The following is a 21,191-nucleotide window of genomic DNA, read 5'->3' as shown; positions in this document are numbered from 1 at the left end:
TTAATTTTTTGAGGAACCTCCATAGTGTTTTCCAGAGTGGCTTCACCAGTTTGCATTCCCACCAGCAGTGCAAAAGAGATCCTCTTTCTCTGCATCCTTCCCAACATCTGTTGTTGCCTGAGTTTTTAATGTGAGCCATTCTGACAGGTGTGGGGTGGTATCTCATTGTGGTTTTGATTTGTATTTCCCTGATGATGAGTGATGTTGAGCATTTTTTCATGTGTTGGATGGCCATCTGGATGTCTTCTTTGGAGAATTGTCTATTCATGTCTTTTGCCCATTTTTTCACTGGATTATTTGTTTTTTGGGTGTTGAGTTTGATAAGTTCTTTATAGATTTTGGATACTAACCCTTTATCTGATATGTTGTTTGCAAATATCTTCTCCCATTCTGTCGGTTGCCTTTTAGTTTTGCTGATTCTTTCCTTCGCTATGCAGAAGCTTTTTATCTTGATGTGGTCCCCATAGTTCACTTTTGCTTTTGTTACCTTTGCCTCTGGAGACGTGTTGAGTAGGAAGTTGCTGCAGCCAAGATCAAAGAGGTTTTTACCTGCTTTCTCCTGGAGGATTTTGATGGCTTCATGTCTTATGTTTAGGTCTTTCATCCAGTTTGAGTTTATTTTTGTGTATGGTGTACGAAAGTGGTCCAGGTTCATTTTTCTGTATGTTGCTGCCCAGTTTTCCCAGCACCATTTGCTGAAGAGACTGTCTTTATTCCATTGGATATTCTTTCCTGCTTTGTCAAAGATTAGTTGGGCATATGTTTGTGGGTCCATTTCTGGGTTCTCCATTCTGTTCCATTGATTTGAGTGTCTGTTTTTGTGCCAGTGTCTTGATGATTACAGTTTTGTAATATATCTTGAAATCCAGGATTGTGATGCCTCCAGCTTTGGTTTTCTTTTTCAAGATTGCTTTGGCTATTCGCGGCCTTTTTTGGTTCCATACTAATTTTAGGATTGTTTGTTGTAGCTCTGTGAAGAATGCTAGTGTTATTTTGATAAGGATTGCTAGAAAACACCTTTAAGATTATGAAACTGGGGGCACCTGAGAGGTTGAGTGGGTGAAGCATCCAACTCTTGATTTTGGTTTGGGTCATGATCTAACAGTTTGTGAGGCTGACAGTGCAGAGCCTGCTTGGGATTCTCTCTCACCCTCTCTCTCTGCCCCTCCCCCACACTCTCTTTCTCTCTCTAAATAAATAAATAAGCAAACAAACAAACATTTTTTAAAAAAAGATCTTGAAACTGAACTGAGTATTCCAGAAAATGGAGTAATGGGGAAAAAATGGATTTAAGGAGAACAAGAATTAATTACATGGGACTGAATAGACTGAGGATGATTATAACTTTTATGACTTTTTGTTTCAAATATTGCTGGTTCTTTAATTTTTTGTTTTTTCAGATATAACAAAACTTTTCTTCTTAAACTAACTATGACTTATAGCAATTTGGCAAATTGTAAGCAGAATGGAAACATTTATCTTTTTCTTCCCTCTGGACCCCTCCAGAATTGGAAAACCTAGTGAATATTCTTATTTTTATGCCAATATATTTATTTGCATATGAGAATCTATTCTCCTTGGAACAGGACATGATTGGAAATACTGCTTATATTACCAAGGCTTTGACTGGAATGTCATCTTTGAGAGAGATGTCTATAGACCCAGATGTGGTCAGAGAGCTTTAAGGAACTAAGATTGACTTTATGGAGCCAGTGAAGTCCTTTGGAAATACTGGCCTGATACCTTGCTTATAGGGTTCCCAGCAGCTTACCGGGTGAGTAAAGAATGCCACTTCCTGGCAGGTGCAGGAATCTCAGGATATTTCAGGGACCTTGAGAAGAGAAGAATGAACCCAAATCTATAAATTTTGCAGGTGAAGTCTGATGCCAAGTATTTGGCTTGGCTTCTTGGTCTCGAGATCAGAAGTTTAATTTGGAGATTCCTTATGAGAAGTTGCCGCCTATATGATTAACTTCCATTCTTGTTGCAAATAATAAAGCATTATGCAAATCATAAAATTATGCAAATAATAAAGGCCAACTTTGCTGAGACTAGACTTATGTTGCAAATAGATTGGTCTTACTTTGTTTATCTTTGCCAGAAATTGAGGTGATTATGGAGGGGAAAAATGTTTCAGTAGCACACCTTTGGGATTACTAGATTCTGATACTGTTCATTGTAAAGTGGACTAGATCCCGACTCTACCAGGGGCCTCTAATGTCTGTTGACAACTCTCCAAACGAATGCTTTCAATTTTTGTCTCACCCATCTGACTTGAAATCATCGGAAAATGAAGCTACTCTTTTACCTGAAGCCCTACCAACGAAATATGAATGACTTAACCTAAAGTTTAGAGAAATCACCACAACAGCTCATGCATGGATAATCTTCATGCCAGATTGACACGGCCTGCTCTCACTCTGTCTAGAGGTGCTTCAAGGTGGACACTTAAAAGTCATCTCAACTGGCTGCCTTCAGCACTGAGAAGCTGAGTTGATAATTTGCTCCAATCATTAACTAATGTTTTTTTTTTATCCCCATAAAAATGTCTCTTATTTAATACCTGATTACTTGAACCATTGGCCTAAGTTTGGGAGCATACCTGCATCGCTGCCTTCTGAAATGAGTTTAACTGAACTGACTTGTCAGGACTAAGAGACTGTTTCAGTAAGATGAAATCATCTACCAACTTAGCCTCTGGACTAAGAAACTTTTTGGAGAAGTTTCAAAGGAGCAAAATTCACCGCCCCAAAATGAGTCTCTTTGGCATGTGGATAATTGTAGGCTAATTACCTTTAAGAAACCAAAGGCTCAAGAAGAACTTTTGATCTTACAGTAACTGCCTAAAGGAACTTAGACCAAGGATCTTCTCCAGAAAGGGAGCTACCACCGTATCTCCATAGAGGATTACAGTATGATGTGAGTTAGGGGTACACAGGGAGGAAGTTACGTTCCATTGTTTCTGTATGGTCCAGCAGATATTTGTTTACAAAAAATGTACTCTTTTTCATCTTCTTATGAATTGACTTCCTTCCCTTATGAATTGACCCGGGGCGCCTGGGTGGCTCAGTCGGTTAAGCGTCCGACTTCGGCTCAGGTCATGATCTCACGGTCCGTGAGTTCGAGCCCCGTGTGGGGCTCTGTGCTGACAGCTCAGAGCCTGGAGCCTGTTTCGGATTCTGTGCCTCCCTCTCTCTCTGACCCTCCCCCGTTCATACTCTGTCTTTCTCTGTGTCAAAAAAAAATAAGTAAACGTTAAAAAAATTTAAAAAAAAAATGAAGTTCCAGGCCCTTACCTCTTTCTCCTTAGCTCTGGAAGGCATATAAGACTTAATTGCCTGACTGACTGGGGGCCTCCTATCCTGATGGAGCCCCTGTATGAATGCAATTAAATTGATTTTCCCCTGTTAATCTGTTGCATGTCAAATTAATTCTTAGACTAACCAAAAGAATATTGTAGGGTAGAGGAAACGTTTCCTGCCCAATATAAGTCCACGTTTATCTTCATTAACATATAGGTCAATGAATAGGAAGAACTGGTTAGAACAAGAACTCTTAAGGAACATCTGGTTATTGGCAAAAGAATAGACAAATAGATCAAAGGAACAGAATAGAGAGCCCAGAAATAGACCCATAAATACACTCAACTGATGTTTGACAAAGAAGCAAAAGCCATCCAATGGAGAAAAAGAGTCTCTTCAACAAATGGTGCTGGAACAGCTAACTGGACACCCACCTACAAAGAAGTGAATCTAGCCCCCAACCTAAAACCCTTCACACAAAGTAACTCAAAATGGACCATTGACCTGAGAGGAGCCAAGATGGCGAAACAACATGGAAGTTTTTTTGTGTCTCCTGCCCATGAAATGGACCATATACCCGAATGTAAAATGCAAAACTTTAAAACTCCTGGAAGACAACAAAGGAGAAAAATCTAGATGACCTTGGATATGATAATAACTTTTTTACGTGTAACACAGCAGTATGCTCCATTAGAGAAAGAATTGACAAGACGGATTTTATTAAAATTAGCAACTTCTGCTCTACAGACGATGTTGTCAAGAGAATCAGACGACAAGTCACAGACTGGAAGAGAATATTTGCAAAAGTCCTATCTGATAAAGAGCATCCTGTCCATTCCCTTCATTCTGCTGAGGTCCAGAGAAGCAAAATGCCTTGTCCAAGACCACTGAGTGGGAAAGGAAGGTCTAAAATCAGGTCTCATCTCTTCCTTCCTAACTTAGGTCCCCAGGGATAGCCTTTTGTTGTCTAAGCACCCCCCCTCCCCACCCCGCCACTTTGTCATGGCTCTCAGCTTCCTGGGAAATAGCCTTTCTGTCATAGTAGTTCCTTCTCCTGTCATCAAAATTCTTCAGTACCTTGCTGCTTTGGGAAACAGTAAACAAATGCATAGTCTGAAGTTAATGACCCACTTAGCTTAGGACATTTGCATTTCTAAGAGGTTGTTAAAGATGACAGTGTTTTAGCACAAAGACATGAATTCTCAGAGGAAGTTTCTGGGGTAGGCTGGTGAGGTTAGTGCGGTGACCTGGCCGAGATACCTCAAACCAGAGTCTCCATAACTCAGTCATTCTTTCTCCTTTCTTCCCTTCTGGCTGTCTTTCCTCCCAGGTTTTCTCTTCTTTTGGATCAGCAGCTGATTGTAGTGCTGCATGGGGTGGCTCAGTTCTTAAGGAAGTGGCTGTAATGAGGAAACCCTAGAGAGAACTGATAAAACAATCACGGGGATCCACTAAAAGGGTGGTCAGAGTATTAAGAGGAAGAGAAACAAAACCCAGCCAAGCAGAGAAGAGCAAAGAGCACTTCTGTATCAAGTGGCCAGAATTGGAGAGTGTCTGGCACTGGGGTCCTTGGAGTTTATAGCATTAATTGGCCCTTTCCAAAGTGGGTCCATAGATAATGTTCCCCACTGGAAGCAGTAGACTAGACTCTCCCGGTCCTTTAATGACAGTTATGACTGATGGGGTTTTGGAGTGATGGGCGTCCAGAGCTGACAGCCAGGAAAGAATTCTTGAGAAGTCTTTGGGGTGCAAAAATGGTGATTTTATTAAAGCATGGGGACCGGACAGAAAGAGTTGCACTGAGGTTGTGAACAGTGACTGGTTATATACTGTGGAGTTAGGGGAGGTAAAAGCCAAAGGGAAACCTCCAGAGGGACTTTCATATGCTAAAGAGGACTCATAAAATGCCAGGGACCTTACTATTGTCAAGCTAAGGCTGTCTTTCTTCTAGCAAAGCATTATCGTTAACACAGTAGGAGTTCCTGGAGATTAGGCTATTGATACGATTGCCCTTTTCTTGTAATATTACTAAGATATTTATAAACTGAAGGAGTCTCATGTCCCAAAGGACTGTGAGCTCTATCAGTTAACCATTGGTTTTCTGTCCCTTTCCTTTGTCCTTGGGCAGCCAGGAGTGCCAGAGGACTATCACACATATCCTACCTGGAGGTGGGGGGTTGTTAGCTTGTGCTTGGCCCTCAGCTTGCCTTCTGCTCCCTCATCAGATAACAAATCAAAGATCACACAGCTCGGGGACCCTAGGTGGCTCAGTCGGTTCAGCGTCCGATTTTGGCTCAGGTCGTGATCTCACAGTTTGTGAGTTTGAGCCCTGCATCGGGCTCTGTACTGACAGCTCAGAGCCTGGAGCTTGCTTCGGATTCTGTCTCTGTCTCTGTCTCTCTCTCTATGTCCCTCCTCCACTTGTGCTCTCTCTCTCTCAAAAATAAATAAAGTATAAAATTTTTTTTTTTTTTTACAGATTACACAGCTAGCAAGGGTGAGATTTTTGATCATCTGGGTTTGTCTGTCTCCAAAATCTATGCATGTAATCACTGGAATTTCTTGACTTTCTGGTGGGGGGAGGTGGGGGGGGACTTCCTGATTTTTAAATCATCTCTGTGCTGACAGCTCAGAGCCTGGAGCCTGCTTTGGATTCTATGTCTCCCTCTCTCTCTGCCCCTCCCCCGCTCATGCTCTGTCTCTCCCTGTCTCAGAAATAAATAAACATAAAAAAATTAAAAAAAAAAAAAACAAAGGAAACATCCAGGAAAACTGTGTGACTCCCCAAGATGGCCCAATCCATCACTTTAAATGTTATCTTCAGCTAAAGACAAAAGAATAAAAAATTGGAAAGGGGAACCAGTTATAGGAAGTTACTGGCAAAAGCACAGGAAAACATAAAGTTCTTACAGAGACTTAAGTCTGTGCCCTCTCCATTGATAAGGGTTTCTTGTGATTCAGAGTCATCCTTCTCATCTTGGTACAGAGAGAGACACCCTTAAAAAGTGGAGATTCCCTTATAAATGTAAATGTAAAGTTAACTCCTACTTGGTTTCAGACCTTCTCTTGTGTCTGCTCTTACTTAAAAATAACCAGCTCAAGATAATCTTTATGCTAAAGAGGCATGTTTTGGGGCAGCATATTCTGCTCCCCTTCACAAAAAATCAACAACAGCCAACTAGGCTTTTGCAAATAATGCAACTGCTTAAGCAAGAGCCAATAAAATGATTACCTTGCTTTGCTATCACCTTTTCTCTATAGAAGTCTTTCCCCAAGCTTCTGTCGGTGGACTGCTCCAAAACACGTCCAGATTCCCAACAGGAATTGATTTTTGCTCAAATAAACTAAGACATTTTAATATGCCTCGGTTTATCCTTTAACTGTTTCTTCATGTGCAGAGGATGATATACTTTACCTTCTGAAATTGTTGTGTTAAGGATAATATGTATAAAATACCTCCTCCCCGGTAAGCATTCATATGCTTACATAATTATTAGTTTTGGTCTCTTAATGTGTTAACTATATATTACTCTATGCTTTTGTTTTGTCAAATGACAATGAAGGAACAAGTTTGATGTCCTTTATTTTAGGGAGTCTGACATGATAGAGAATAATGAAGTTTTGGAGTGATGGTGGGGTGATCCAGAGCCAACGACCAAGAAAGAATTCTTGAAGATGTCTTTGGTGCAAAAAGGTGATTTTATTAAAGCACGGGGACAGGACCCGTGGACAGGAAGAGCTGCACTGGGGTTGTGACAGTAACTCATTATATGCCCTCAGGTTGGGAGAGGGTCAGGGATAGATTAAGTCTAAGGAATTTTGGAAGCAAGGATTCCAGGACCTTGAGGGGCTAGCTGTTGGTGGAGAAACACTATTTATCACCTTTAATGAAACCTCAGTCTTGAGACCCTTCAGATGCATATGAGGGGTGGTGGGGGGGAGGGGGGCATAAGCTTGGAGCATGATTGCCAGCATATAACCTGGGGCAGTTGAGATAAAGGAAGTGAATTACAGGTTGGGACAGTATTAAGCCAAGGTTTTCTTCTGCCACTAGCAAAGTGTCATCCTTTTTGCAGCTGAGCTCCTAGAGGGAGGTCACTCTGCCTGTTTCAAGGACTTGTCAATGGAATATAGACAGTAAGGGAATTTAATTTTTCATTTGCCTTAGTTTCCCACATCACCATGGCAAGCACTTAAACCCCTTTCCTTTGTTCTTGGGTAGCAGGAGTGTCCCATCACACAGATCCCACCAGGGTGGGGGTGGGGTGGGGTGGGGTGCTAGTTTGTGCTTTGGCCCCTCAGCATGCCTCATGCTCAGTCATCAGAGAGGGGCTTCATTTGGTCCATTAAACTGAAGCACTGGAAATCAGGGAGAAGTTTTTAATGGGCAGAATGACAGGATCAGCAGCATCGTGGACCAAGTGTGGTCTTTGGTGGCAAACCCAAAAATCATATAGGCTACCCCCTTTGCTAGAGCTCCAGAAATACAGACGATAGCATTATGATAGGAAAAGATAGGATAAAATATGCAGAGAGGGAAGGATTAGGATTTGAGGTCCCTGGGTGGGGAAAAACACTTATTTTGGAACAATGCTGGGAGTGTCTGACTCCCTCAGGCTTAAGGTTCCTCTTAAGAATGTAACAGGCCCCTATGGGAATGCAAGCTGGTGCAGCCACTCTGGAAAACAGTATGGAGGTTCCTCAAAAAACTAAAAATAGAGCTACCCTACGACCCAGCAATTGCACCACTAGGGATTTATCCATGGGATACAGGTGTGCTGTTTCAAAGGGATGCATGCACCCCCATGTTTATAGCAGCAGTTTCAACAATAGCCAAAGTATGGAAAGAGCTCAAATGTCCACCGATGGATGAGTGGATAAAGAAGATGTGGTATATAGATACAACGGAGTAGTACTCGGCAATCAAAAAGAATGAAATCTTGCCATTTGCAACGACATGGATGGAACTGGAGGGTATCATGCTAAGCGAAATGAGTCAGAGAAAGACAAAAATCATATGACCTCACTCATATGAGGACTTTAAGAGACAAAACAGATGAACATGAGGGAAGGGAAACAAAAATAATATAAAAACAGGGAGGGGGACAAAACAGAAGAGACTCATAAATATAGAGAATAAAGGTTACGGGAGGGGTTGTGGGAGGGGGGATGGGCTAAATGGGGAAGGGGCACTAAGGAATCTACTCCTGAAATCATTGTTGCACTACATGCTAACTGATTCGGATGTAAATTTTAAAAATAAAAAACTAAATTAAAAAAATTAAAAAAGAATGTAACAGACCCCACCTACTCCCCCTCAGGTTTCCCTCAGGAATTTGACTGAAAGACCTAAGTATGGCCATAGGTCACTCCTCCTACAGTGGAAACCAGTCAATCAGGAATGGACAACCCAGCACCCAGAGTTATCCAGCCAATAAGGGTAGGAGCTGAGAAGGAACAAGGGGGAAGGGAAGGGGGTGGTGACCAGAACCTCCCAAAACGAGGCCCATGGCCTGTGATCCTCGGGCATTCACTTTCTAATGTCCGCACTGTAAAGTGAGCTTTCCTCCTACTCTTACTTTCTGACCTTACACTCTAATAAGCTCTTGCCTGCTACTCATTTTGTGTCCATCTCGGTAGTCTTCGAAGCCGCGGGACAACCAACCCTGGGTATTGAGGTAAAGAAAATCCTGCAACAGCATTACATTTCCAAGTGGCAGAATGAGAAAGAAGAATGGCAAAGCAGGTGTGAAAGGGTGAAAGGGGGTCGTGATGAGAGGGGGAGGCACCAGGATTCTAATGCCAGTGTCTTGGGCGGAAGAAGTCCCTGTCGCGGTGTCAGCATGTTCTCATTCTAATGAGCTTGATTTTGATGTCTCTGGCATTTGTAGAGGACCAGATGTCAGGTGGGGCCTCCCTCAGTTGTGAAATATACACTCAAATTTCAACACTTTGTAATTTGGCAACAGTGGCAGCGAGGAGGGAGCCTCAGGCAAGCTGTCACCCACAAACACAGCCCCCCCCCACCCCAGGTGTGACATTCCTCAGGCTCTCCTGGCTGCCCAGGAACAAAGGAAAGGGGAAAACATGGTTAGCTGATCAGAGATCACAGTCACGGAGCACTGGGGTCTCCATCAGTTTACAAATATCTTGGTAAATTACAAGAAAAAGGCGATCTTATCAATCGCCTAATCTCCAGAAACCTGTAGACTCGGTTTCTTGGAGCCCCAACCTCACCCTTCCATCGTGATATGGGGAACCAAGGTAAGAAGGAAATGGCAGGTGAAATTAAGTTTCCTTATAATTGGCAGCCCAGTGACAAATACTTGAGGCAAAAACAGAGTAGAACATTTCTCCAGGAACCCCCTACTGCGGTAATGTTAATGCCTTCCTAGAGGGAAAACAACCTTAGCTTGACGATAGCAAAACCCCTGGCATCTTTTGAGTCCTCTTTAGCATATGAAAGTCCTTGTAGAGGCTTCCCTTTGGCCTTTACCTCCCCCAACTCCATAGTATATAATGAGTCACTCCTCACCACCCCAGTGTCCCTCTTCCTGCCCGTGGGTCCTGTCCCTGTGCTTTAATAAAATCACCTTTTTGCACCAAAGACGTCTTTTTTCTTGGCCATCAGCTCCGGACCCCCACTACTCCAAAACCCCACGATTAGTAGTCAAGAATTCTTAGTAGGGTTCTATGAGTCTCACTTTTGTAAAAGTGTTAGGGACTCTCTTGCTCAAAAGTAGATCCCAACATTTAAAAACAGAAACAAATAAGACCACTTAATTCATGCTCTAACTGAAACCCATGGTGCTCATTTTTTGTTGTTGTTGTTTGTTTGTTTCTTTAGTAGGCTCCTTTCCCAGGTGGGGCTTGAACTCAGGACCCTGATATCAAGAGTCATATGCTTCACTGACTGAGCCAGCCAGGTGCCCCCCATTGTGCTCGTTTCTTATTGCACTTTCTTGAAGCATTGATGAAAGTATTTGCAAGGACCAGAGAACATTCCAACCATCAGGCCAGAAAAGCCCTGATAGCAAGAGATGCTTAGAAGACCACCCCCATACACCCCTTTCCTGGTCAATGATCAAGAACACATACTGACCCCCACCCATGTTCATGTGCTCTCCGCCTGCTCTCTTGTATGTACTGCCCCTCCCCCCCCACCTCTCCTTATGAAATTCTAGGTGTCCATCTTGTAGGTGAAGCAGTTGGTTGGGAAGGCTTGGTTGTCTGTCACCTCCCCTGGCTGCTGGCACCAAAACCAATTTTCCCCTTTCTCTTCCCAAACCTCATCTGTTGCATTATTGTCTTCTTGAGTGAGGAGTTTGGCTGCTTGTTAGGCCACAGTCTTGGCAAACCCAGACAGGACAGGTGACCTTGATTTGTCCAGGTCAATGAACCTTGGGATTCATTCCCCTAGTTGGAGCAGTTGGCCAGGGCAGTGCACCGGGGCTGACTCATTCATTTCCTGAGTTCGTGGCTGTGAGAGATTGTTCAGTAACAAAAGCATCAGACTGGAACAGTGATTGCCTGTAAATGACCAAAAAACTTAAAAATGCCCGTGGGTTAAGATCTGATGAGAGTTCATTTCACAAGCAAGTGTAGTTATTTCTGTGGCAAAAAATAATTTAGGGTGATAACTGAACAATGAGGCTACTGACAAATTTCTAGAACCTTTAAACAATTTCTGGAATACCTAAATCAGTAAATAGATCCACATGCGTATAACCTAAGAAGGTTTAACATCACTTCTTATTTTACAGTGCTTCCCATATAACTTAACATACCAAATAAGCCTAATTAGTTTAATATCTCTCCTTCACAGAGGTGATAAGTCCTTTGAGGTTTCCAGGGACCCTGTAGGAAGTCTCAAATCACAAAGACTCTATTTAGAATGATTTAGAAAAGTTGTCAAAATGGCAAAGGGTTTGAACATTTGACTCAATAACATCGCAGATCATTATGAAATAATACATAATTACCTATTTAATGAAAGTGACAATAAAAGATTTTAAAGGCAAATATGGAAGGTTACATAGTTATGAGCTCTTAATAAAATATTATTGAGCTTAATAAGATAATAAAAGAGCTAATACTTAGCTCTTTTAATATGAGCTAATACTTAGCTCTTTTAATATTGAGAAGACTGGATTTTCTTAAGTAATCAAAGACCTGAAAAAGACAACATGAAGCACAGGAAATTATTTTGGTAAGACACAAAATCATTGTTTTCCAGGTAGATTACCCAAAAGGTTAAAAAAAAAAAAAAAACAACTTTCAGGAGCGTGGGTGGCTCAGTGGGTTGAACATCTGATCCTTGCTTTCGGCTCAAGTCATGATCCTGGGTTGTGGGATGGAGCCTTGTCAGAGTCTGTGCTGAGCGTGGAGCCTGCTTAAGATTCTCTCTCTCTCTCTCTCTCTCTCTCTCTCTCTCTCAAATAGAATAACGAAACTAAAAAAAAAAAAAATCTTTCACAGCTCTTACCGAGAACAGACCAACATGGTTGGACCTAGAGACTATCCTAAGTGAAATAAGTCAAACAAAAATATCAGATGATTTCAATTATAAGTGGAATCTAAAAGGCAAAACAAATGAACAAACAGTAGAAACAGACCCCATAAATAGAGAGCAAACTGCTGGTGGCCGGAGGGGAGGGAGTGGGGGGGAAGGGCAAAATCGGTGAAAGGGAATGGGAGGTACAGACTTCCAGCTATGGAATGAATAAGTCATGTGGATGAAAGATACAGCCCAGAGAATATAGCCAATGGTGCTGTAAAACGCTGTATGGTGGCTGATGGTATTTACACCTGCCTGAGCATAGCGTAGTGTAGACTTGTCTAATCACTATGTTGTACACCTGAAACTAATGTAACATTGTGTGTCAACGATACTTCCATCAAAAAAAAAAGGGAGCTGACCAAGAGTCCAAGGAAACTTTGTCCTTTTGAAAGAGGACTTCAACTACCTTCACTTTGACCTCAAACTTTCTAATTGATGAAATGCTTCTTTAACTCAACTCTGGCAAAAGACCTTGCGGGCAAAGCTTCCCGTGATGGGAACTGAAACTACCCCTCAAGCAATCAGGAGTGCCCCGAGCCAGCAAGACACAGCTTGAGATTGAACCTAAGACAATGATGCACCTGACCTTGACTGCCCACATGCACGTACTCCCCCATCTTTGTCCCACATTTTCCTTATATAAACCTGGACGTATTTTCAGCACTTTGGAGACCGTCTTCAAGCTGTTCCTCTGCTGTCTTCCTGGTGGTGGCCTCACTGAAATAAATTCTTTTTCTTCTTTTACCACTACTTAACTCTCTGCCTTTGGATTTTGTCAGGGGAGGGTGGCCGGATCTCGTCTGTCTGGGACTCCCAGAGCCTGCTGTTTTTGTACACCTGCACCCCAGCTACATTTTCGACAAAGAGAAAGCCAAATTCTAATTTTGCATCGGTGTATTTTTTATATTAAAATTCCTTTTTCAACTTTATTTATTTATTTTGAGAGAGAGAGACAGAGAGAGCCGGGGAGGGGCAGAGAGAAAGGGAGAGAGAATCCCAAGCAGGCTTCGCGCCGTCAACCCAGAGCCCAATGTGGGGCTCGAACTCACAAACCGTGAGACCATGACCTGAGCCGAAACCGAGAGTCACGCGATTAACCTACTGAGCCCCCAGGTGTTCCTACGTTAAAATTCTTAAAAAACAAAAAAACAAAACAAAACTTAAATAGACCCATTCCAATCTTAGCCGGCTTGACCACACCTAAAATTGCTTTCTCAAGATTCATTTTCCATAAGTCTTCTATACATTTTTTATCTCCATTTGAAGTTTGTCCTGTTTGTTCCTCTTTCTCATTTTGGAACAATTATTTTAATTAGGACAAGCTTACTCTCTTTTTCCCTTAACAAAAAGATCTCCGTCTCTCATACCTCTTCTTACCAAAAACACATACTACTTTGCTTGCTTAGAGACGTTTCCCTTATTATTTCTTGTAGATTTAATTACATATATTAATTAGAATTCTTAACCCTCAGAATCCTTAATTCTTAGTGAAAACTAAGAGGTAAACAATTGTGGACTGTTAGGCTAGCATTCTTTGGACTGGCAAATTTACAAACACATTTCATAATTTCTAGCATTTTCTTCTTCACTCAATGTGGCACCAACCACGTTTACTAATACACCCAGACACCTTTACTTACTCTGTAAAAGGAAGCCAAAAGTGGATAAACCTCTGTTCAGGAAGTAACGTTTCAGTATTGTATTTAGAAATGATCTGGATAGGCAACAGATACCCATCATTTAACTTATCTTAGTACGACATTAAGATTTCAAGTTACTGAAAAGATTTTGGAAAAATTTTTTTTTACATGTATTTATTTTTGAGAGACAGAGAGAGACAGAGCACAAGTGGGGGAGGGGCAGAGATAGAACGAGACACAGAATCCGAAGCAGGCTCCAGGCTCCGAGCTGTCAGCACAGAGCCCGATGCAGGGCTCGAACTCACAAACTGTGAGATCATGACCTGAGCCGAAGTCGGACGCTTAACTGACTGAGCCACCCAGGCGCCCCTGGAAACTTTTTTTTTTAAGTTTATTTATTTATTTTGAAAGAGAGAGAGAGAGAGAACATGCACGGGAGGGGCAGAGAGAGAGGAAAAGAGAATCTCTAGCAGGCTCCGAAATGTCAGCGCAGAGCCCCATGTGGGGTTCAAACCCAGGAACCGTGAGATCACGATCGAACATTTAACCCACTGAGCCACCCAGGCGCCCCTAAACTTTTCCTTAATATTTGTGAAAAGTTTAAAGATTTTTCATTCGCTTAGTTTCCAAATAGCCTTTCCTTTTCTTTCTTTCTTTTTTTTTTTTTCTGATAAGAATTGCTTTCCTAAACCTTACACCTCACAGAGCTAGCCCAGATAAGGGTTCCTAGAGAAGAGTGGGTAGAATTTTCTATCTTGAAAGCACAGGGAAAGAATGCAAGTTTCTTCGAGAATGACTTCCATTCCGTAAATTAGAATTCGACAATACCCACAAACCTTTTGAAATACATAGAGGAAGTTTTGGAATCAGCAAAAGGGTAGGTGGGCTTTGAATTGCTCATAGAGCTGACCTTCTGTTCTTGAAAGATTCAACAAGACAAAAAGAGCTGTTTTTAATTCCTCAGAGAATTGGGTTGCAACCTGAATGACATTTAAAGGGCTGGCCCACTAGGCCAGCTACGTTTTCTTCAATTTGCTTCTTTATATCAGGAAAAAGATCTCAACTAATTTAGAAATCAGAAGAACCTATGTTCTAGATTTACAGTTCTTTGTTGTGGAATGTTTTTCTTCTCCTCTGTGTATGTAAAGTTTCTATCGGGAGGCGCCTGGGTGGCTCAGTGGGTTAAGCATCCGACTCTTGAGTTCAGCTCAGGTCATGATCTCACAGTTCGTGAGTTGGAGCCATGCATGGACTCTGTGCTGACAGCAGGGATCCTGCTTGGGATTCTTCCTCTTTCTCTACCCCTGCCCCGCTCGCAGTCTCTCTGTCTCCCTCAAAATAAATGCATCATCTTTAGGAAAAAAACAAAGTTTCTACTGGGCTCTGATTATCCGCTTCAAATTTAGTCAACTTCTGATCATAGAGCTACTTAAAAAATCATTTCAAATATCTTGTCCGGTTTCAGCTAGGACAAACTGTAAATGTTCCTGCAGTATTTTTTTTTATGTTTATTTATTTTGAGAGAGAGAGAGAGAGAGAGATAAAGAGTGAGCAGGACAGGGATAGAGAGAGAGGGAGGCAGAAAATCCCAAGCAGGCTCCCCATTGCCAGTGTGGAGCTTGACATGGGGCTCCAACTCACAAACTGTTGAGATCACGACCCGAGCCAAAATCAAGCGTTGGAAGGTTAACCAACTGATCCACCTAGGCACCCCATTGTTCCTGCAATATTAAACAATCCCATGGACCTAAGAGGCACCCCCAAAGAGGGTGCAAAAGGTATTACTCCTCCCAAGATCCAGAGCCACTCCCAAAGACAGCCAAAAGAAGGACTTAGACAATTCTCTGAGAGCTGGCAGCAGTTGGAAAGACTCCAGCTAGAGACAGGGGCAACCCATGTTTCTGTCTAGCCGTATTTTGGGGGCCTCCAACCTCACAGTTGTCACATGAAGTTCTCAGGACACAAAACAAATAACAAGGCAGTAGATGCTCCTGAGAAAGAAAGATTTGGGAAGTAATGGATACCCCCAAACCAAAGTCACAGGAGCCTGAATTTAGAAAGGAAAAGACAATGAGAAATTGTATTTTCTTCTCTTGGCCAGGCACTACAGAGATGGAGGAGAGCCGACTCGGATAAGAATTCTCACTCTTTGGGGTGCCTGGGTAGCTCCATCAGTTGAGCATCTGGCTTTTGATTTTGGCTCAGGTCATGGTCCCAGGGTCGTGGGATCAAGCCCCTGCATCTCTCTCTCTAAAAAAAAAAAAAAAAAAAAAAAAATCTTACTCTTGGCCAGTTTTTGCCAGTTTCCCCAAGATCCCATCTGCAGATTCTAGACTGAGAGGGATCTGAAGTCGAGGGTAGCTCCATTATCTATCTGAATTTGGAAAGGTTTTCCACTAATTAAAAAAAAAAAAAAGTTTGTTTATTTTGGCAGAGAGAGAGAGAGAATGAGAGAGAATCCCAAGGAGGTTCCGAGCTGTCTGCACAAGGTCTGACATAGGGCTCGATCCTATGAACCATGAGATCATGACCTGAGCCAAAACCAAGAGTCAGACTCTCAACTGACTAAGCCACCCAGGTGCCCCTCCACTAATTTTTTAAAAATAGCTTAAAGAATTTTTTTTTAATGTTTACTTACTATTTTGAGAGAGAGAGAGAGAGAGAGGGAGAGAACGAGTGTGAGCAGGGCAGGGGCAGACAGAGAGGGAGACACAGAATCGGAAGCAGGCTCCAGGCTCCGAGCTGTCAGCACAGAGCCCGACGCGGGGCTCGAACTCACAAACCCTGAGATCATGACCTGAGCCAAAGTCAGATGCTTAACCTACTGAACCACCCAGACACCCCTAATTTTAATTTTAGTTTCCCCTCAGCTATTTAAGGGAATAACTGATAGCAATGACTGGAGAATTCCTCTGAGGGTAGATACGGGAGGTGTCCACAAGGTCACTACCTTGTCAGGCTCGTGTTTATGGCCTTGTAGTATTTTCAGAGTGGAAGGCAATTCAGATAAGGAACGAGTAGGGTGTGAATACTCGAGTGAAAAAGGGGAGTCATGCTAGTCTCACAGTCTTTTGTTTTAGATGCCTCTTATGTCCTTAACTTTTCATTGGCCTTTTGCAGTGAATCTCTCAACGAAGTTATTTTCGAATCTTGAAGACTTTTGGAAGCTTCTTCACGCCAATTAAAATAGGTAGCCCAGCACTTCCATCGCCATGACCATGAACAGCGCAGGGGAGGCCTGCACGGACAGGAAGCACCCGTAAGATAAGTGCTTTAATCACTGGTTTGCCGAGAGGTTCCTCAACGGGGACGGCTCTGGGGACCCGCGCACCGACCTCTTCAAGCGCTACCAGCAATGTGTTCAGAAAGCGATAATGGAGAAGGAGCTTCCCATTGAAGAACTAGAATTCATAGATCACAGTTCTTCTTGACCTTGACGGTCACCTTAAAAATAGACTCCTTGAATCAGGAAGTAGAGGGCACTGGGTTTCGTCAGTTAAGGCTGTGAAAGTAGCCATCAGTGTGAATGAGGAGTTTAGGAGGGAGGAGGTTTCTTTCCTCCTGGATTTCCTCTCGCTTGTAAGAGGATGAACCATCACTCTTTGCTTCGAGATGATTTCTCGCATACTCTGGCATCTTGCAGGCACTCTTTGTGCTAAAACGGAATGATTTCTTGGGATTGTGGTTGCAGTGCTTGGTCTGGGATCAGCTCCGAATGTCCTTTGTATGGAAACACTGATAAACTTGTCAGGATGATGAAGATTGCCTGACCTCTTGAGTTTTGCTGCAAAGGACATTAGGTACACGGTCCTGGGGTTATGACTCATGGAAGCAATTGGTTGGATCTCTCTTTTCCCTCAGGGAGCTGATGCTCTGAAATGGGATCCCAGCACAAGCTTTAATCAGCGCTCGGGAGCACGGCTGTATTTGTACATAATAACTGTTAAGATCGCTGGTGGACTGGGTTGGCCAACAGGAAGACCGCTTGAACAGAGTTCCCTGCCGTAAGACGAGGGGTCAGATTTCAGGTTAAGATGTGAAAGCTTGAAAAATGTTGCAGTAAAAACCATTTCAGAGCTCACAGTGTAGCTGAGGAGTTAAGATCCTTGGAGTCACTGTGGAGGAACATTCTACGTTGCAAAGATTTGCGGTTGCCAGCTTTCAACCCAGGCTGATTAATTAGGCCAACCTGTGTTTATCAGAAAAGTGCCCAAATGCTGCACCTGGTTAAACGGGAGAAGAGTTTGCTGTATTTGCCTTGTAAGGTCTGTAATTATGAAGATGGAATGAACTGTAACGTCTAGTTTTCAGTAAATAAATAAATAAATAAATTGATTAATTAAAAAATAGGTAGCTTACTCTGTTTGAGTTGGAAACCTTACTTTTAAGTGCACTTCTTGTTTTCTTTCTTTCTTTCTTTTTTTTTTTAATGTTTATTTATTTTTGAGAGAGAGACACACACCCAGGGGGAGCTGGGGAGGGGCGGAGAGAGAGGGAGACTCAGAATCCGAAGCAGGCTCCAGGCTCAAACCCATGAACCGTGAGATCATGACCTGAGCTGAAGTCCGACGCTTAACTGACGAGCCACCCAGGTGCCCCTCAAGTGCACTTCTTAAATGAATGATCTCGCCTTATTAGAATGTTTCCCGGAATAGCTGTGGTCATTCTTGTGTGTTTTAGTAAGATTTTGCCATTATTTATAGATGTCTACAGCTTCTAGGACCGTGGTTCTCAGACATCAAAGACGCAGGTGTGCTGGCAGGCGCCAATGCTTGATTCTTTGAAAATTGAGGATCCCATTTCGTTAGCCAAGGCGTGGGTCTCTTGGAGCCAAATTAATAACCGAGGGGGATGTGCCACTGGGTTGAGGGCTGTGTAGTGTTGTCCAGCAGACATCAGTGCTTGGGAATTTTCTTGGGTTAGCAGGTGACCTAGTGTCGGTCTAAACTGTTCCATGACCAAACTTCTGCTAGCATGGGAACCTTAGATTTGGGTGGTAAGTGCTCTAATGGCTTTTAAGACCTTGACCCATGCCTACTAATTTTGTGGCTTTGGCTTCCAAGATTCTCATTAGCAATAGATCTCTTATCCTTTTTACAAAGATTATCCCCCCACCTTCACCCCCGAGAATATTTCTTTATAGTGGCAGACACTCAAATGGATTTTTTTTTTAATTTTATTTTTAAGTGATCTCTACACCCAATGGGGGACTCGAACTTACAACCCCAAGATCAAAAGTCACATGTTCTACCCACCGAGTCAGCCAGGTGCCCCTCTAGTGAATTTCAGCAGTCTGCTTGTGTCTTCTTAGATTTTGATGTGCTGTCCACCAGAAAGGTCCACATTTTTGGTCTTTGTTTATTTCCTTAGGTCCTCCAACTCTTTATGCTGTGGACTTGCCTTGAGGCTTTGCACGTCCCCCTAATGGCTCCCATCACACTTTTCTTTGATTGAAGAAGACCCACTATTTTCCCTTGTTGAAATAATCTTCCTTAATTCAACCAGACTTGCTGTCTCAGGCTGCCTGAGCACCGTCCCTGAGACCTATCAGCACCTCCGAAAGACACTTCCCTTGGAGATGAGGTGGACTCCAAACCCAAATATGGTGGCTCACTATGTCTCACCGTGAAAAATTCGGTCTCTCACACCCTGATTTTCCTCCTGGAAGGAGTAGAACAAACACACTTGAAGAACTCAGCATATGAAACAGGCAGAGCTCAACTGGAAGGAAGTTTGCCGGAGATCCCAGAAAGCAGCCAAAGGGGCAGGGAATGAAAACGGCTCTGTGGAGACCTTCGCCTGCATCTAGGCACCAACCCCAGATTCTTAGTAACCGTCTTGGGCTCCCATCCTCATTGGCAAGACCGCCAAATGACAAAACTAAAACAATTAATAACGAGTTCAATGTCCTTTATTTAAGGGAAAACATTCCATGGGTTGGGGGAGTACAGGACCTCACAAGCAGTAGAGCACTCTTCCTGAGGGATTTGGGGGAACAGTGAGTTTTATAGATCATTGGAAGAGGCAACTAGGAAATGGCCTGATCAGCTGGAAGGTTGGAGATTTCCCTATAAGGCTGGCAGTTCCCTCTTTTCTAGGATATGGAAAGCTAGCCAAAGCCACGTAGATAGATTGTGATTGGTGTACATGAGGTTTCCTTGACAGGTGTTTCCTGTAAGCACAGGCTGACTTAGATTTAGATTTTGTGACGTGGGCCTGGCCACTGGCAGGGGGGCTTCCATTTTGTGAGTCTCGAGATACAAATTAACCTGATTGGTTTCTAATGATATGTTTCAAGTATTGATGTCCGATCATTGGTGTCTTGTCACCGGGGAAGAAATTCACCTGAAAATCAGATAAGGGCTGGAAATATATTGGGGTTAGGAGCATTGAATGAAGCCAGTAGTAAAAGCCTGCAGCTGATGGGCCGAGGCTGTTGAGGTTTCTGAAAATTACGGGTGTGAGAAGAGGTGTGACGGTGTTATTTCCTTGAGTATTAAAGCTTGCTTCCTGTGAGGGCATTTGGGAAAGAGGCCCCAGGAAAGAGCCCTGAGAAGAGAATCTTATGTTCTGGGGATGAAACGGTGATGAGGATGGTGATAGAAAGCAAGAAAAGGAAACTAGCCTTCATTGGGTACTCATGATGCACCAGGCACTTGGCTAGCCCTCCAATTTTCATTTCTCTTCTAAAAGAACCTTGGATGCAGTGGTTCTCAACCCAGGGCAACTCTGCCTCTGAGAGAACATTTGTCCAAGTCTAGAGACATTTTGATTTTCACAACTAGGGTGGCCCCTGGCATCTCGCTGGTAGAGGCCAGAGGTGCTCTTAATTATTCTACAATGTATAGGACAGGCCCTCCCCGTGAGAACCGTTTGGCCCCAAATATCAAAAGTACTGAGGCTGGGAAATTCTGCTTGAAGGGTAGTCCTGATTACCTTCTTCTTCTTCTTTTTTAATGTTTATTTATTATTTTTGCGAGAGACAGTGCAAGCAGCGGAGGGGCAGAGAGTGAGAGGGAGACACAGAATCCAAAACAGGCTCCAGGCTCTGAGCTGTGAGCACAGGGCCTGATGTGGGGCTCGAACTCACGAACCGGGAGATCGTGACCTGAGCCGAAGTCGGACGCTTAACCGACTGAGCCACCGGGTGCCCCTGATTACCTTCGTTTTTACAGATGAGCTATCTGAGGTTCTGAGAAGCTACCTAGCACTCAAAACTAGACTTATCTAGCTCCAAGGCCCGCGCTGCTTGGCCATAGTGACAGGGACAGGGATGGGAACGAGGGTGGCAAAGATAAAGAACCAGGGCACAGCTTGGTGCTCAAAAGATCCCTGTTGAAGGAACGAGCAAAAGAACGCATGTCCAAGGGGAATAAGGGGACGGGGATCATCATCCTGATTCCACCTGACACACCTCTTTGTTCTTGTTCCACCATCCAGGAGTGAGTCAGGGATTGGATAATAAAGAAAATCGAATGATGGTGGGCGCCTGGGCCTCCAAATGGAACTAGAAGTCAGAGAAGACTGACTCCACATTCTTTCCCACTGCTTTTTCTAAAGACCTGGGAACAGATAGGAGGGTCCGAGCTGAGCTTGGGTGGCCATTCCCCTCTTGCTCCCAGAGGCTGAGCCCGGCTGTGTCCCAAAAGAAGAGGAAGAAGTTGTTTCCCAGTTGCTGAAATTTCTGTG

The sequence above is a fragment of the Panthera uncia genome, chromosome F1, assembly GCF_023721935.1.
Source record: "Panthera uncia isolate 11264 chromosome F1, Puncia_PCG_1.0, whole genome shotgun sequence".
Lineage (NCBI taxonomy): Eukaryota > Metazoa > Chordata > Mammalia > Carnivora > Felidae > Panthera > Panthera uncia.
The sequence above is the reverse complement of the archived record's forward strand: the minus strand, read 5'-3'. Positions refer to the sequence as shown.